Raw genomic sequence first — 15,695 nt, 5'->3', positions numbered from 1 at the left:
AAAGAAACAATTTAATATAACAGCATCACCCAATTCTTTTTTTTTTTAAGATTTTTTATTGGGGAATTGGGGGAGGGGAACAGTGCTGGGGAAATTCGGGAAGGGGAACAGACAAGTTGCTGTCCTTTTGTTCTTCAGTCTAGTTGTGGAGGACGTTGCTTCACTGGCCTAAGTTGGCACCATCATTGCGCTCTTCCCGGGCAAGGCAGATCAGTCACCAGCTTCTGGACGGCCTCTCACTGCGGCTGCTGGCTGCTCATGCTGGCTGCTGGCTACATACAGTAGCTTATGGCAGCCCACTGCAGCAGGGGCTGCAGCCTACGCCGTCACCGGCGACTCATGTCAGCCCAGCTCCTGGTCAAGCAGTTGTTCACCATCTTAGCTGTAGAGTGCACAGTGTCACTGGCCCTCATATGTGGGATCCGAACCGAGGCCTTGCTGCTCAGAGCTGGCGTCCCAAGCCAGCTCTTAGCTAACGTGCCACTTGGCCGGCCCCACCCAATTCTTTGAACTTCTTTTGAATTAGATGCTCAAGATAAGTCATTTTTTATCCAAAATTATTTTTAAAGATGTATCAGCAAACAATTGAATTAGATTCTCTTTTTAATTTTGTTGAAAGCTATGAATTAGAAACCATCTGACTTATAAAGTGTTTTATTACACAGACATTACAGTCTCAGTCCCTGAAACTACACCAAAAAAAGTTTTATCAATGATTATCAAGTGACAATTTGATACTCTTTCCCTCAGCAGCACTTTATTTAAACCAATATACTCAGTGAAAATCAGAAATAAATTAATTTCAATATCTCTGCTAATACAATATTTTTTATAAAACTTCTTTATTACTTGTTTAAAAAATATTTGTCAAAATCTTAAAGTTCTTATTTACTCAATGTATGGAAAAATGTTGCCATATAACCTAATTGACAAAGCCTGTCTTCATTGTCAAACTAATCAGTCAAATAATTTATTTTTAATTAAATTAATTAAAATAATTAAATTATTTTCTGCCAGAAAAAGTCTGATCTTATTTTGCAGTTCAAATAAATTTGTTAATGTTTGTTTTAAGGAATAGTATAAAACACTGAGAAATAAGTTATAGAATCTGTGTTGTACAAAATATTTCTAAAAGGAGTCAAGCTTAAAATGATATAGTTTTAATATAATGAATTTTACATTCGCTTTTGTTTTCATTATTTTTTATTATGAAATACACAGTTTTTAGAATTAGTTTCAGCTGTACAACACATTATACTTTTAGTGTAATAGTTATACTTTTTACCCCTCGAAGTGACAACCCCCCCTCCCCCAATCCTCTGCCCCACTTCCCCCCAATATCATACATATCTATTACAAATCCCTTGACTCCAGTCCCACATCGCTTTTTGTTAATTAAAACAAAGTAATACCTTTTTCATTACTTAATTTATGGTAATGCTTTGTAGTATCCAGCTAAAAGTAGAAGTTATGCCTGAAGCAAGACCTATGAGAGTAGGTATGATATTCTTTCTTTCTCTAGGATATTCTTTAGGAACTGCACACATGTATGATTTGAACTCTGATATTAAATTTTTTAATATAATTAAAAGCATACTTAAAAATCAGAGATAAAGTCATTAATTGCATTAGACAGCATAAGCAAATTTTTCTTACATGTTTAATGAAAGATAAAGGAATACTGTTTATATTAATCAGGGTAGTTAAAGCTAGCTACTGTAAAAAACAACTCCACACTGTTTTATTTCTCATGCATTTCATAGCCCAGCATAAGTAGAGGGGCTGTCCTGGCAGCTGCCTTCAGAACAATGGCTTGGTTCCTTTCATCTGGTAATCTGCGGTATTGACCTCCATGGACCTAATAGGAGGAAGGGAGAGAGCTTGAATAATGGTGCAGAGGGGTTTTAACACTAGGCCTGGAAGTGGTGCACATTACTTCTGCTCATATTCTTTTGAGAGCAACCCAAGCCTGAGGCCCTAACCTAACTGCAAGGGAGAATGGGAAATGTGGTTTTCCTGCACACTGAGGAAGAGGAAATCCTGTTGATAAACATATAGCCAATCGCTCTCACATAGCTAATAACTAATTGGTCTAGCAGCCAGCAAATTCACGTGTTGTTATTGGGAGACGGTAAAAATTAAATAATTCAGAAGATAAAATGGGAATTAATTGTAATCAGAATAAATATTGTATGATCCCATTTGATAAAATAGGTTTTAACTACTTTATTGGATAATGTACAATTAATCTGAGAGAAATTTTATAAAAATTGCATCTGTAGTTGTTAACCAAAGTTGGTATTCCTAAAAATTATTCCATGTACCCTAAAAAAAAAATCAGCATTGCTACCACTGCTGTTTAGGCTATTTGGAGTGCTTTTCTTTCCAACTAATGACAAGTGCTGCAACAAATGTTTTTTATAGAGCTGAAAAGAATTGCTTTATGTTAAAAAGGTTTTTTTTGAGCTGCCTTTGCTTTGCTCTCAAGAGCATTGCATTCTTTGATAGTAGTCCAAAACGGGTAGAGGCAGGGTCACCCCATCGCTGATTCTAGTTTAATTCAGAATATCCCAACACTGGCCAAAATACCCTGGTTCCAAATCAACACTTTGCCCTTAATAGAAATATGAATAACAAAGGCAAGCATTAGGCAGATTTTTTTTGTGCTTTAATTAATTGTTCAAGGAGTCTTCCCCAAAACCAATCATTTGAATTGTCCTTTTGTTGGTCAATCAGGAGATTTTTACTCCTTGAAACAATGAACCATAAGAAGATTCCAGATATAAAGTAGGAGAATGGACTATAATGAAGGAGAGGTAGGAATACAGAATGTTTGCTCAAAGCAAAGGAAAGAGTATGTTTAAGTAAGGGGGAGGCAAACGTGCAGGGCTATATAGTCAAACAGATGGATGAATCCAAGGCTTGTCACTTAGAAAGTTTGTGACACTGAGCAAGGTCAACGGACCTTTCTGAGTCTGATGCTTCTTAAGTGCCAGCTTTTCTTAGGTACAGAAGATACCCAATAAATAGTAGTTACTATTACAATCTAACAGGAGAGTCCAACGTAGACAAATATGAGAATGACCTAGCCCCACCTGACAAATATAATCTCTTCCTCCCCTAACAGAGAGAATCTTCATTGCATTTTATACATTTCTTGTATTTATTTGCTATGTTTTAAACCCTTCTGGACTTACAGGTACTATGCTTTACTCATTTTTGTAAGTGCCTCAGCCCAAAGGACTACTCATGCACCTAACAGGAAAAGAGAGAAAGACTTGGGACTGAATCAACAGTCTTCGGTCTTTTACAATAGTTCTTGTTATTAGATATTTGATGAAGATCTCAACCAATATGAAGACAATGAGAATCAGAAAGAAAAGCTGGCTCTCCAAAAAGAACTCATAGCACATGAAATAGGGCCCAAACCACAGGAGCTTGAAAGTCGTTCAAAATTCTAATGAATTCTTTCTAAGTTGAAGGAAATATTTTAGTAGGATGCCTAAAATATATTTTAATTCTGAACTTGATCAACAATAATTGTGAGTCACAGTTGGAATGTACAATTTGTGGAACAGTTAAGAAACAAACAGAAAACCTTTCAAATGAGTGGATATTTAGGGGAAATTTGCGGGAGTGTTCGGGACATACTTGAAATGAGCTGTTTTCTTTCATTTTTTTTCTGATTGCTCATTGTGGAGCAATATGTAACTAGGCAAATGAGTACCAAACAGATAATTTGGTACAAAAAGAGACATCTATTACAGAGAACAAACTGATGGTTGCTGGATGGGAGAGGCGTAGGAGGGATGGGTGAAAAAGGTGAGGGGATTAAGAAGTACAAATTGGTAGTCACGAAATAGTCATGAGGAATATAAAGTACAGCATAGGGAATATAGTCAATAATACGGTAATAACTATGTACAGTGCCTGGTGGGTACTAACTAATTCGGGGGGATCACTTTGTAAATTATATAAATGTGTAACCACTATGCTGTATACCTGAAACTAATATAAAATAATTTTGAATATTGAATGTCAGCTGCAACTGAAAAAAAACAAAGAAAATCTATTTTCAATGGCTATAAATTTAGCATCTCTTTATGCCAAGGCATTTTGTTATCCAGCATGGAGCTCAACTACTGACTGTATCAGTCTAACAGCCCAGAGTATCAGGTTCCTTTGCTAAAAATATTCCAGCTCAAATCATCTTGGCAGACAATAGCAACCCCCCCCCCAAATTTCTTTGTCCAGTAAAGCAACTTTTAGGACACTGAATAGAAGCAGAGAAGACAAGTAATAGCTGGGCAAGCTGCTAATTGAACCTCAGTCTTTTCATCATTAAAGTGATATTTTTAATATAGGTCCACAATCTCATGTGCAATTCCAAAATAAGACACACACACACACACACACAAATAACAAAAACTCTCTGAAACCTGAAAGTGTTTTTGTAAGTTTGGCACTTAGGACTATTTGGCAGCAAAATCCGCTGTGGACAAACGTGAAACCTAGGTTATGTCTCAGCATTCATATCCATCAGCCACACACTTTTTGCTGTTTGCTGACATTTTGTGATTTGGGGATTAATTGCACTGTGCAAATCCCCAAAGAGTTAAAGACATGCCTATGGGTAACAGTGAGAGGAAGAAAAGGAAGCATCTGTCTTTACCAATAGCTCCGAAAGTGAAGTTTTGCTGAAGCTTGATGGTGGTGTGTCTTTGAGATGTCTTACTGAAGAATTTGGTTTGGGAACCACCGTCATATATGACTTAAACAAACAGAAGGATAAATTGTTGAAATTTTGCAGTGACATTGACAACCAAGAACTAATGAAAAATAGAAAAACATTGCATGAGGCCCCAAATGAAGATCTTGACCATGCATTGATTGAATGGATTCAACAATAGAGAAGTAAAGCTATGCCACTGACTGTTTTATTGATCCTGAAGCAAGCTAGAATATACCATGAAGAACCGTATGACTATTCAGGTGAGTATGACTATTCAGAAGACTAGCTGCAGAAATTTAAGCAGTGTCATGGGATAAAATATCTTAAAACCTGTGGTGAAAAAGCCTCTGCTGATCATGAAACTGTTGAAAATTACATTGATGAACTTGCTAAGAATCTGATGAAAACTCTAGCCCTGAACACATTTACAATGCTGATGAAACAGTTTTGTACTGGTGCTATGGTCCTAGAAAAACCTTAACAGTGGCTGATGAAAGGGCACCAACAGATTTCAAGGACGCCAAGCAAAGGTTGACTATTCTTGGGTGGGTTAATGCCACAGGCATATGCAAGATAACACTGGTGTTCAGTACAGATCTGTATGAAGATAGTGGCAGTAGCAGTAATGACATTATGAGAAAGGGTGAAAAAAATCTCCACAGACCAGATGGTGAAAATGTGTGACTGATTAATTGCTAGCCTTGAACAATGTGCATTTATCAGTGAGCAAGAGATCATGTCAATTCATTCCATTAAAGAGAAACTGCTCAGACAGAAACCTGTGTTAAGGAGATTCGTGACAGTGAGGAAAGGCTTTAAAAAGGCCCCCCGTGATAATGCCTATTCATTACTTGAGAATCCTGTTTCTGGCTCATCATCAGATATCCAACTGCAACGTGATTTCATAGACAATGGTAACACCAGTGTAACCTCTTCTCCAAGATTCTCAGACAACCAGAAGTGACAAATATTTATTGCATGTGTTACGAGTTAGTTTTCATCCGTATAAACTGAAAATTTTACTAAAAATTTTTCTTAAAAATAAGAAACTTTATCATAACTGACAAAAGAAACAAGAAGCTTAAGTATGGTCTATATTTATCCTGCTATTTCATTTACCAATAAATTTATTTACCAACAAATTTCATTTACCAATAAATGTGCTAATTTGTTTATGTATTAAATTGTAATATTATTTATGGTCTTTTTCCACTTAGTGTGAGTTTTCAAATATTTCTCTGCAGAAATAGTGTTTCATACGCATTTGAAGTGTTACAGAGTCTACAGTATATGCACCATATTCCAAAGAATTCCAAGTTTTTTTTAAATTCAAAAAAACCTCTCATTTCCAAAACACATCTGGTCCCCAGGGTTTTGGATAAGAGATTGTGGACCTGTAATACTTACCTTAGAGATTTGTTGTGAAGATCCAATGAGATAATGTAAAATGCCTGGCACAAAGGAAATGACCATTAAATGTAATTATTATTATTCCATTCCCCTACTCTTAAGAGTAAAATTAAGACAAGGTCTTTTTGCCATTGAAGTTTATAAGTCGACTTAGCATAGGCAGTAATAAACATTCTTTCAATTTTATCACCCTTTGGCAATGTGCTGCTGATAATATGTGCTAAAGTATCTCCTAAATTTTCATCCAAGAGATGGAAACACTTTTCAAATTGGAGGATAGAAAATATTACGCTACAACAAGCTACACTGTGTGTTTATAAAATACATACACCTTCAGTTAGCCCTTATTTTATTCATCAAAGAATATAATTAATTTCTTATCTGTCTGCTGACCATTCCCTCAGCCCCCTCTAATGTAAGTACCACATAAACAATAATTTAATCTTGCTTGTGAGCAAGAATTTATTATTGACCCTTTGTGGATAACCTCAACTGCTTATCGTAAGGCCTTGAACAGAGCTGAATAAATAACATTGGTATTCTGTTTTATACATAAAGCTATTGTTAGCTTTAGGAATGTGATTTAATTCTTTATTGCCTGGCCTCCTGTGTTTTGGTTTCTTTGTAGCATTTGTTCATTTAAAAATATAAGATTTAGAAAAAAAATGTTTTAAGGCAAAAAATGTAAAAAATAAATATAAGATGTATTGCTTTTCTCTTACAAAAAGCATATGTAAGTATTGTAGAAAACATGGAAAATATAATTTATGAAAAAAAAATAAACTCACCCTTAATCTTACAATCATATTTGTTAACTTCCAAAGGTATCTATTGTGCTAAACTCTAAGCCCTATGAAGGTAAAAACCATGTCCATTCATTCTTGTTCTCTGTCCTGTTTTCAGCATTCCATGGTAGCAGGCATATGACAGATTTAAGCACACACTCAAGCATCAAACTATATTTACAGGGTTTTGGGGCCATCTTGTTTTTAGTTGACACTATATTGTGAGCATTTTTTCTCAACAATCCTTTTTGATCTAACAAACTCCAAGTTTCTATACTGCCTTCACGTTACCCTCTTTACTTCTGGGACTTGCTACTCCCTGACCCTAGGTAAACGTTCTCTTGCAGCTCTTCTGCCAGACCAGCCTTTCTTTATTGTCCTCACTGCTGCCCTTCTTTTTTTTTTTATTTATAGAACATTTTGAATTTTACTTAATTTTTATTTATTTATTTATTTATTTATTTATTAGTTTCAAGTGTACAGCTGCCCCTCTTATGTCACGTTAGTGCAAGCCCCAGCTCTCTGCTAGCCACTCTTATAAGGTATAGTAGACTCTCATGTCATGTGAACTCATGTATAACCTGACTGGCGATTGGTTCCCATTCTCCACTGAGTACTGGTCTTGGTCTGGAGTGAGCTAAAGTTGTGTGGGAGAGGCGTAATATGGAAGGCACGGAGTCTCAGAAGGGAGACAAACAGCAGCAACTCCATCTTGGTAAGAAGGGATGTGGAGAGTCAGTCCTGTGTCTTCAGCTTTACCCATTCCAGTCTCAGAGGGACAGTCATTGAAACAGGTGCAAACTAACCAGCAGGTGCCTGGAGTCACTGTGCTGCCCTGGGAGTCTCAGCCAGGCACATGATTAAAAGTCAGCATCACTGACATTGAAGCCAGAGTGAACAACCAGCCAGCAGGTGACGCGAAACTGGACTGTGAGCCAGACCCTAGAAACTGGCCTCATGTGACTGAATTTGTGGACCCTATTCCCATATTATATCGAACTTTTTCTGTAAGTTTTACAAAATTCTAATGATAATGCTCTCCTTCCTCTCCCAAATAATATGCTTTATGTTAGCTCTTAATTTCTTTATCTAGGGATAATAAAAACTGTCATCTGTCCTTAATTTTCTGAAATGTTACCATAGGGGTGATCTGGGTTTTTTGGGTTTTTTTAAAATGCATTTTGTATTCATTCTAAGCAGCACTCACGAGCTCTTTCATTGGAAGTTTTATGTCTTTCATTGGCAATGAGATATTTTGTTCTGCTGTTGCTTCAAACATTTCCTTTCCTCCATTCTCTCCTCGGGAACTCCTTTTTGATTTTCTTCAAATGTTTGCTGATTCTTGGTTGTATCCTTATGTTTGCATTTTCAATTACCTGCTGGCCTGCCTGTATGTCTGGAGTGCTTATTTGTTTATTGTTTTCTGTTTCCTGTGGTTGTAGGGGAGAGGTAGGACATACTACCAACCTGAGTGGATCAGTAGCTCGTCTTCTGGGCATGGGAGCTCCTGCTTTTTTGTGGGGTACAAACGCCTCTCGAGTACCACCCTGCCTGTAATGCCCAAGTGGCCCCATTTATTGGGATAGCCTCTGCTGTTGGTTGCTAGCACAGGTGGAAGGAAGACAGGAGGAGAGGCCTGCTGGCTCCTACTGCTGTAGTGGTTCAAAACTCATACTGAATGTTGGAGCAATACTCCAGCTTATCTCACAATTCACAGGTGCCCTCTTCATTAATGTGGGGCAGTGGTTCCCTCCTTCAGTGTTACCCCAATTCTAACTTTCTGTCTTTCAGCAGTTCCCCCAGAATTTTTGGTCCATTTAGAGTAATGCTTCTTGTAAGTCAGCATGGTCTTCAAATATCTATTTATCAATTTATTTATATATATTCTTTAGGTTAGTTTTAGGATTTCAGTCAGGAGAGGAAAGCTGGATGAACATGTGTCTGTTTATATTGCCATCTTGATTCAATATCTCTGTAGAAGTTTTCAAACATTTTTTTAACTGAGTTAGTTCACTTCTTTTTTGTTTTGTTTTGTTTTTATTAAAGATTTTATTGGGGAATTGGGGGAGGTAACAGTGTTGGGGAATCGGGGAAGGGGAACACACAAGTTTCTGTCTTTTTGTTCTTAAGTCTAGTTGTGGAGGACGTCGCTTCACTGGCCCATGTTGGTATTATCATTGCACTCTTCCCGGGTGAGGCAGTCGCTCGCCCGCCATCCAATGGCCACTCACAGTAGCTCACGGCAGCCTGCTGCAGCAGGGGCTGCAGCCTACGCCATCACCAGCAACTCACGGCAGCCCAGCTCCAGGTTGAGCTGTTGTTCACCATCTTAGCTGTAGTGGGCCCAGTGTCACTGGCCGATATGGGATTCGAACCAGCGGCCCTGCTGCTCAGAGCTCGCGTTCCCAAGCCAACTCTTAACCAATGAGCCACTCAGCTGACCCTCAAATATTTTTTTAACAGACATACTACTGTACAAACAAAATCTTGTGTAGGGGATTAAATATGAAACAGATAAAAGCAAAACTGGTGTAGTTGAAGCAGAGGAAACAGCCTTGAATGTGAACTCCTTGGTTTCCATTTTGCTCTGTCCTGCAAATCCTGAGACCCTCCATGGAAACTTAGAACTCTGCAGAACAGTTAAAAAACCACTGACATAGTTCATTGTCACGGAGTGTCTGGCTCATAATAGGTTCTTAATGATAGCTATTATTATTGTTGCTATTAAAAACATTGCCCCTTGAACTTTTCTAGCCCAAGGCCTTCCATAGGCCCTGATACCAGCTTCTGCCATCATTCTAGCAGTCCCATCTCGGAGAAAAAGAGATTATTAGAACAAAAAATTAAGAGAATCAACAGCAACTGAACACCTAGTAAACATGCCTAAGCACTCTCCCAGGCCTCACAATTTAACCTGGCTTAATCTTCAGAAGGACCCTAGGAGGCAGGTGCTTTGATCTTCAGGTATGATGAAGAAACAGAGGCTCAGGTGAACAGAGCAGGAATGTACACAAATTCAAATGTGAAAGAAATGTTTATTTTATTTTCTTGCAAGTGGACAAGGTCCAGGGACTTGAGTCTTAACAGAGTTTGCAATCCAAACCTGGAACTTTCTTACCTACAAAGGGACATTCCATTGTTTTACACTAGATAAACACATTGTGTCCGAAGGACAGAGTCTAAATTATTCTAATCTCAAAATACTCACAGGGTGTATGCTTATGTAAAACCGTGTTTGCCAGAAACAGAATGATAACACTACTAAAGAGCATTTAAATGGAACAAACCCTGGCAGCTTCTGAATTTGTAATACATGCATTATGTAAGGGAGGGGTAAAATGACATGACTTTTCACACATCGATGTGCTTTCAGGAGATTTTTAAATTATATCCCTTTGACCAGTAATTTCATATTTCTAGGTGGAAGACTTTTATTTTAATCCTGTTTCAAACAACCAAGAATTTTATTTTGTTCTAAATTAGTTTACCTGCAATAAGAGTAGGAATTTTTTTGTTATTTCTCAGAAATAAAAATTTAAGGGCTGGCTGAGTGGCTCAGTAGTTAAGAGCGTGGGCTCTGAGCAACAAGGTCGCCGGTTTGATTCCCACATGGGCCAGTGAGCTGTGCCCAAGCTGAGCTGCTGCTGAGCTGCCAACAGGTGGCAGGATGGCTCAGCTGGTGAGAGCGTGTGCTCCTAACAAGGCTGCTGGTTGACTCCTGCATAGGATGGTGGGCTACGCCCACCCGCAACTATGGTTGAACACGGCATGTTAAGCTGAGTGGCCCCAAGCTGCCGCCAGGTGGATGGATGGTGACTGGACTTGGAGCTTAGCCAGCTGCACTCTCCACAACTAAGATTGAAGGACAACAACTTAGCTGTTCCCCTTCCCCAATTCCCCAGTAAAATCTTTAAAAATAATAAAATAAAAATTAAATATTGGGTTGTCAGAAAAGTCATGATGCATTTTTGCAACGAAAAACATAGGAAAAATATGTCATGACTTTTCCAACAACCCAATAGCTATGGAGTTAAATCGCTGAGAAAACTGCCCCATCTTCTAATTTTGAGTCTATCTTTATGTTTACAGGATTTTTTTGTTATTACTCAGAAATAACCTTTTAAATAACTAAGGAGTAAAATCAGTGAGAAAAATGATTCATCTTTTAATTTTGGATCTGTCTTTATTTTTATGTTTACAGTGGTATTTTTATAGTGACCTCAACTGTTAAAAACACATGAAAATAAAAGAGCAGGATGTTGGAGGTGGTGTGAGTCCTCTGAGCGGCCCAAATAGGGGTTGTAATGTTCAGATTTTTGTAAGCGAGACCCTTGGACCCACAGCCTTTGTGTTTACCCCAGTTCACTTTTCCCTTACTAAACATTTTAGATGTCATATAAATAATGAAAAATAAAATCCAAGAAAATTGAAAGTACACATAAAAACTCTCCTGAAGATTTATTGCCCAAAGACTACTACTTTTAACATTTCATATACTTCTTTTAGGGTGTTTTCATATATATGTGTTTCAAATTTCCACTATTTTCGTGCTGCCGGTTTATAGTCAGGGTCAACATTACATTCCCTTTTTATTTTTTACTTATTAGAAATAAACATTTTCCTCATTTAAAAAAATAGCCTTTTAATGACTGTCTAATATCCTGTCATGCAGCTACATTAAAATTCCCTGAATTAGTTCCCTATTATTAGACAGAGGGATTGTCTTCCAGAAAACCCATTCCTCTGGATTTCCATACCTTGCCTCTCAAACTGACATTGGTGTGTATGGCCAAGTGCCAGGGGTTTCTAGGTGCCACAGGATAAATGTGTTCTTAAAGTAATCAATTTTTTAATAAAATTAAAAGAGATTTATTCTAAAATAAACCAACCCAGATATATTATGAAATAGAACTAGAAATGTATATGAATTTTTAAGATAAAGCCGGAAAAGGATTTTAAAAATTAAATGAAATGTTGCTGAAAAGAAAGTGATTTTGTTGACATATTTGTGAATTATAGATGCAGCCTGCATTAGTAGAATGACGTGATAGTCTTTTATACTTAATTTTACATCTTCTGGATGTATACATAAGAAAGCAGTATCTATATGGATATAGAAGAAAACACACGAAACCAAACCTTGCTTTGCTTTTATTGAAGAATTTCTAGGACTCTGTATCGCTCCCATCCTCCATTTTAAGAATGTGTATCCTTTGTTTGTATTTTATATAATAAAACAAGAAAAGAACCCTTTTATTACTGAACATGTTGTCACAATTTTTCTTATTGCATTATTTGAAGTGTATTTTATTCCTATTTATTTTTTTATTGGAAACATTTTATGTTTAAAAATGGATAACAATGTATTGTGACTTAAAAAACTCGTAATATAAAACTTACCATCTTAACTATTTTTAAGTTCAGTAGTGTTAAATATATTTACAGTGTTATGAAACAGACCTCCAGAACTTTTTTATTTTATAAGTCTGAAACTCTGTACCCATTAAACAACTCTTCTTTTCCCTCTCCCCCTAGCCCTTGGTAACCACCATTCTACCTTCTTTTTTGGTGAATTTGACTACTTTAGATACCTCATATAAATAGAATCATACAATAGTTATCTCCTTGTGACTAGTTTAATTCATTTAGCATAATGTCCTCAAGGTTTATCCATGTTGTAGCTGTGACAAGATTTCCCTCCTTTTTAAGGCTGAATATATACATATATATATATATATATATACACACACACACACACACACACACACACATATATATATATATATATATATATATATATATATATATATATATATATATATATATATATACAAGTTTCATTTATCCATTCATCCTTTGGTGGGCATTTGGATTACTTCTACCTATTGGTTATTGTTGTGAATAACACTGCTATTAACATGGCGGTGCATATATCTCTTTGAGATCCTGTTTTCAATTCCTTTGGATATATTGCCAGCAGTGGGGTTGTTGGGTCACATGATCGTTCTATTTTTAATTTTTTGAGGGACCTCATACTATTTTCATAATGGTATAACCCACTTTTTTAAAAAAGAAGAAATGGCAAGGAAATATCTGCTTGTGAGGATCGTGTTGGACCAACACCTTAGATTCAGAAGGGGCAGGAATTCACTTCCCCAGCTTCCACTGTCCCCATTCCTTTCCCTGACAAAGCCCTGATTTTTGTTTAGGTGTTTACTCTTCCTTCAGAAGTCTCAAGACTCAAAGAGATTTAACCTCATCCCCAGCTTTGGGAGCATATCTTGCTTTCTTTAAACCACTGATACACTGGATGGTGCAGGAACTCAGGCTTCATTCATTCAGGGTACAGCTTTCTCAGGAGGAGTGTTATTGGCAGAGGGGTGGGCATATGACCTAAGTTGCCCAATCAGACTGAAGGGAAAGATTTCTGTAGTACAGTTGGGTGAAAGGTTTTCTTTCTCTCCTATAGAACAAACAAACATGTGTCTCCATTTGCTTCTGTAAGTCATTTAGTAACCATGAGTGTCCTAGTCTGGAGACAAAACTGATACACAAAGAAAGACTGAAGCAATAGAAGCCAAAGAAATGAAGCGGAACCCATGGTACCGGACCTGGAGCACTTCTGAGCTCTGGACTGCCTGGTAATAAACTTATTCATTGTTTAAACTAGTTTGAGCTGGGTTCTCCATTACTTGCAGCCCAAAGCACCCTATCTGATAGAATGCTCTACTGTTCAGGAACCTTTGGGGAAAAATTTGAGAATCACCTATTTATCTTACAACTCTGAGGTCGAACATCTGCTCCTGCTGCATTTTCTCTTTACACATTGGCTGGTCAATGTAGCCTTCTCACAACCAACCTGGGGACGTCCGTCTGCCTCAGGACATTTTGTAACCTTAGAGGAGGTCTCCATTCTCTTGCTGAAGGTTGGATTAAGAAAAGGGTTATCCCTCCTGCCAGGAGGTGGCCTGTGACTAGATCCACTCTACAGGACGAGGGATTGTACCTTGTTGGTGGCTTCGGATGTGATGGAGTGCAGAGCACTGCTAGCCAATTCTGTGCTTTTATGTGAATTAGGAAAAAAAAGATGCTCTTCCCAAGACACTTTACTTCCATATGATGGTAAACTGTCATAATACATTGATTTTCTTAGCACAAAACATTGTTCTTTCATTTGCCAGAAAATTGTCATAATGAGTATACAAGTGTACGCTATCCAGGGTATAAATAGCTCTCTCTGAGATCTGGAACCTTTGAGCATGGCACTATCTGGACACAGGAACGTGACAGGCAGCCTATCAGAGACAGAACCCAGAATATGGAGCGGATGAGAAAGCTGGTGGATACGTACTTATAGCCTCTTTACTTTTTGTTCAGGTGTAATTTTGATAGGTAAACAACTTTAATAAATAATCTGGAAAAATAAGGATTTTTTTAAACTTTTCATTTAAAAATAATTTTAGACTTGCAAAAAAGGTGAAAAAAAAAACTTATCACAAAACCCCAAAATCAGTTCCTTCACCCAGCTTCCCAAATTTTCACAATTTACATAATTACAGTTCAATTATGAAAACCAGGGAATTAACTTTAATATTATCCTATTAATTAATATACAAGTTTTACTCACATTTCACTCATTGTTGCGCTACAATAATTTTTTTTTATTTTATGGTCCTGGATCCAATCCAGGATCATACATTGCATTTAGTCCTCATGTTTTTTTAGTCTGCTTCAATCTAAGATAGTTCTTCAATGTTTCTTTGTCCTTTATGACAGTGACGCTTTTGTAGTACTGGGCAGTTATTTTGTAGAATGTCCTTCAAATTAGGTGTGTCTGATGTCCTCATGATTAAATTCTGGTTATGCATATTTAGCAAGAATATACAGAAGTGACGCTGTGCCCTTCTCAGTTCATCCTTGCAGGAGTCATGTGATGTTGATGTGTCTCATGACTAGTGATGTTATGTTTGATTACTTGGTTACAGTGGGTGTGCCTGGTTTCTCCACTGTAAAGTTACTCTTATTCTCTTTATAATTAATAAGTATCTTGTGTGGAGATACTTTGAAAATATGCATATATCCTCTTTCTCATCACACTTCGTCCAGTAATTTTATCATTACATGATAATTCGTACCTACCACATTTATTACTGTGGTATTGGCCAAATGGTGAGACCAAGATTAGAGCTTTAGAATTAAGTTTGGAATGAATCCCCAGAAGTAAGTGAGAAACGTCTTGCAATCTGGGTGTAATCTGGTGACTAACAGCAGGAGTTTTGCAATCAGAGAGGTCCAAATTGAAATATTGGCTCCATTATGTAATAGCTATATGATCTTATGCTAATTAACTTTTTTGAGCATCAGTTCTCGTATTAGAAAAGCAGGAATTATGGAGTCTGTCTTATAGAGATTTTATGATGAATATAATAAAAATAAAGCACTTTGCACTGTGTCTGGTACATGGTAAACGCTCACTAAATTTTAGCTATTATTGGAATGAAAATAGTTCTTGTTATTGTAGCAACCTTTAGCAGAAAGAAAACCCAAAGTTACTTTCTTGGCATAGTTACTTATATAAAATGTTCTTTTTTAATAAAAAATGTAAGTCTTTTTGAAATCTACTTAGGAAGAATGCACTTTAGTTTATTTTGGCTTAAACAACAAAAATTTATTTCTCATAGCTCTGGAGGCTGAGTAGTTCAAGATGAAGGTGTGGCAGATTCAGCATCTGGTGAGAACCTGCTTCCTGATTCATAGATGGCCATCTT

The sequence above is a fragment of the Hipposideros armiger genome, unplaced genomic scaffold, assembly GCF_001890085.2.
Source record: "Hipposideros armiger isolate ML-2016 unplaced genomic scaffold, ASM189008v1 scaffold_1051, whole genome shotgun sequence".
Taxonomy (NCBI): Eukaryota; Metazoa; Chordata; class Mammalia; order Chiroptera; family Hipposideridae; genus Hipposideros; species Hipposideros armiger.
Note: the sequence above shows the minus strand (reverse complement) of the source record.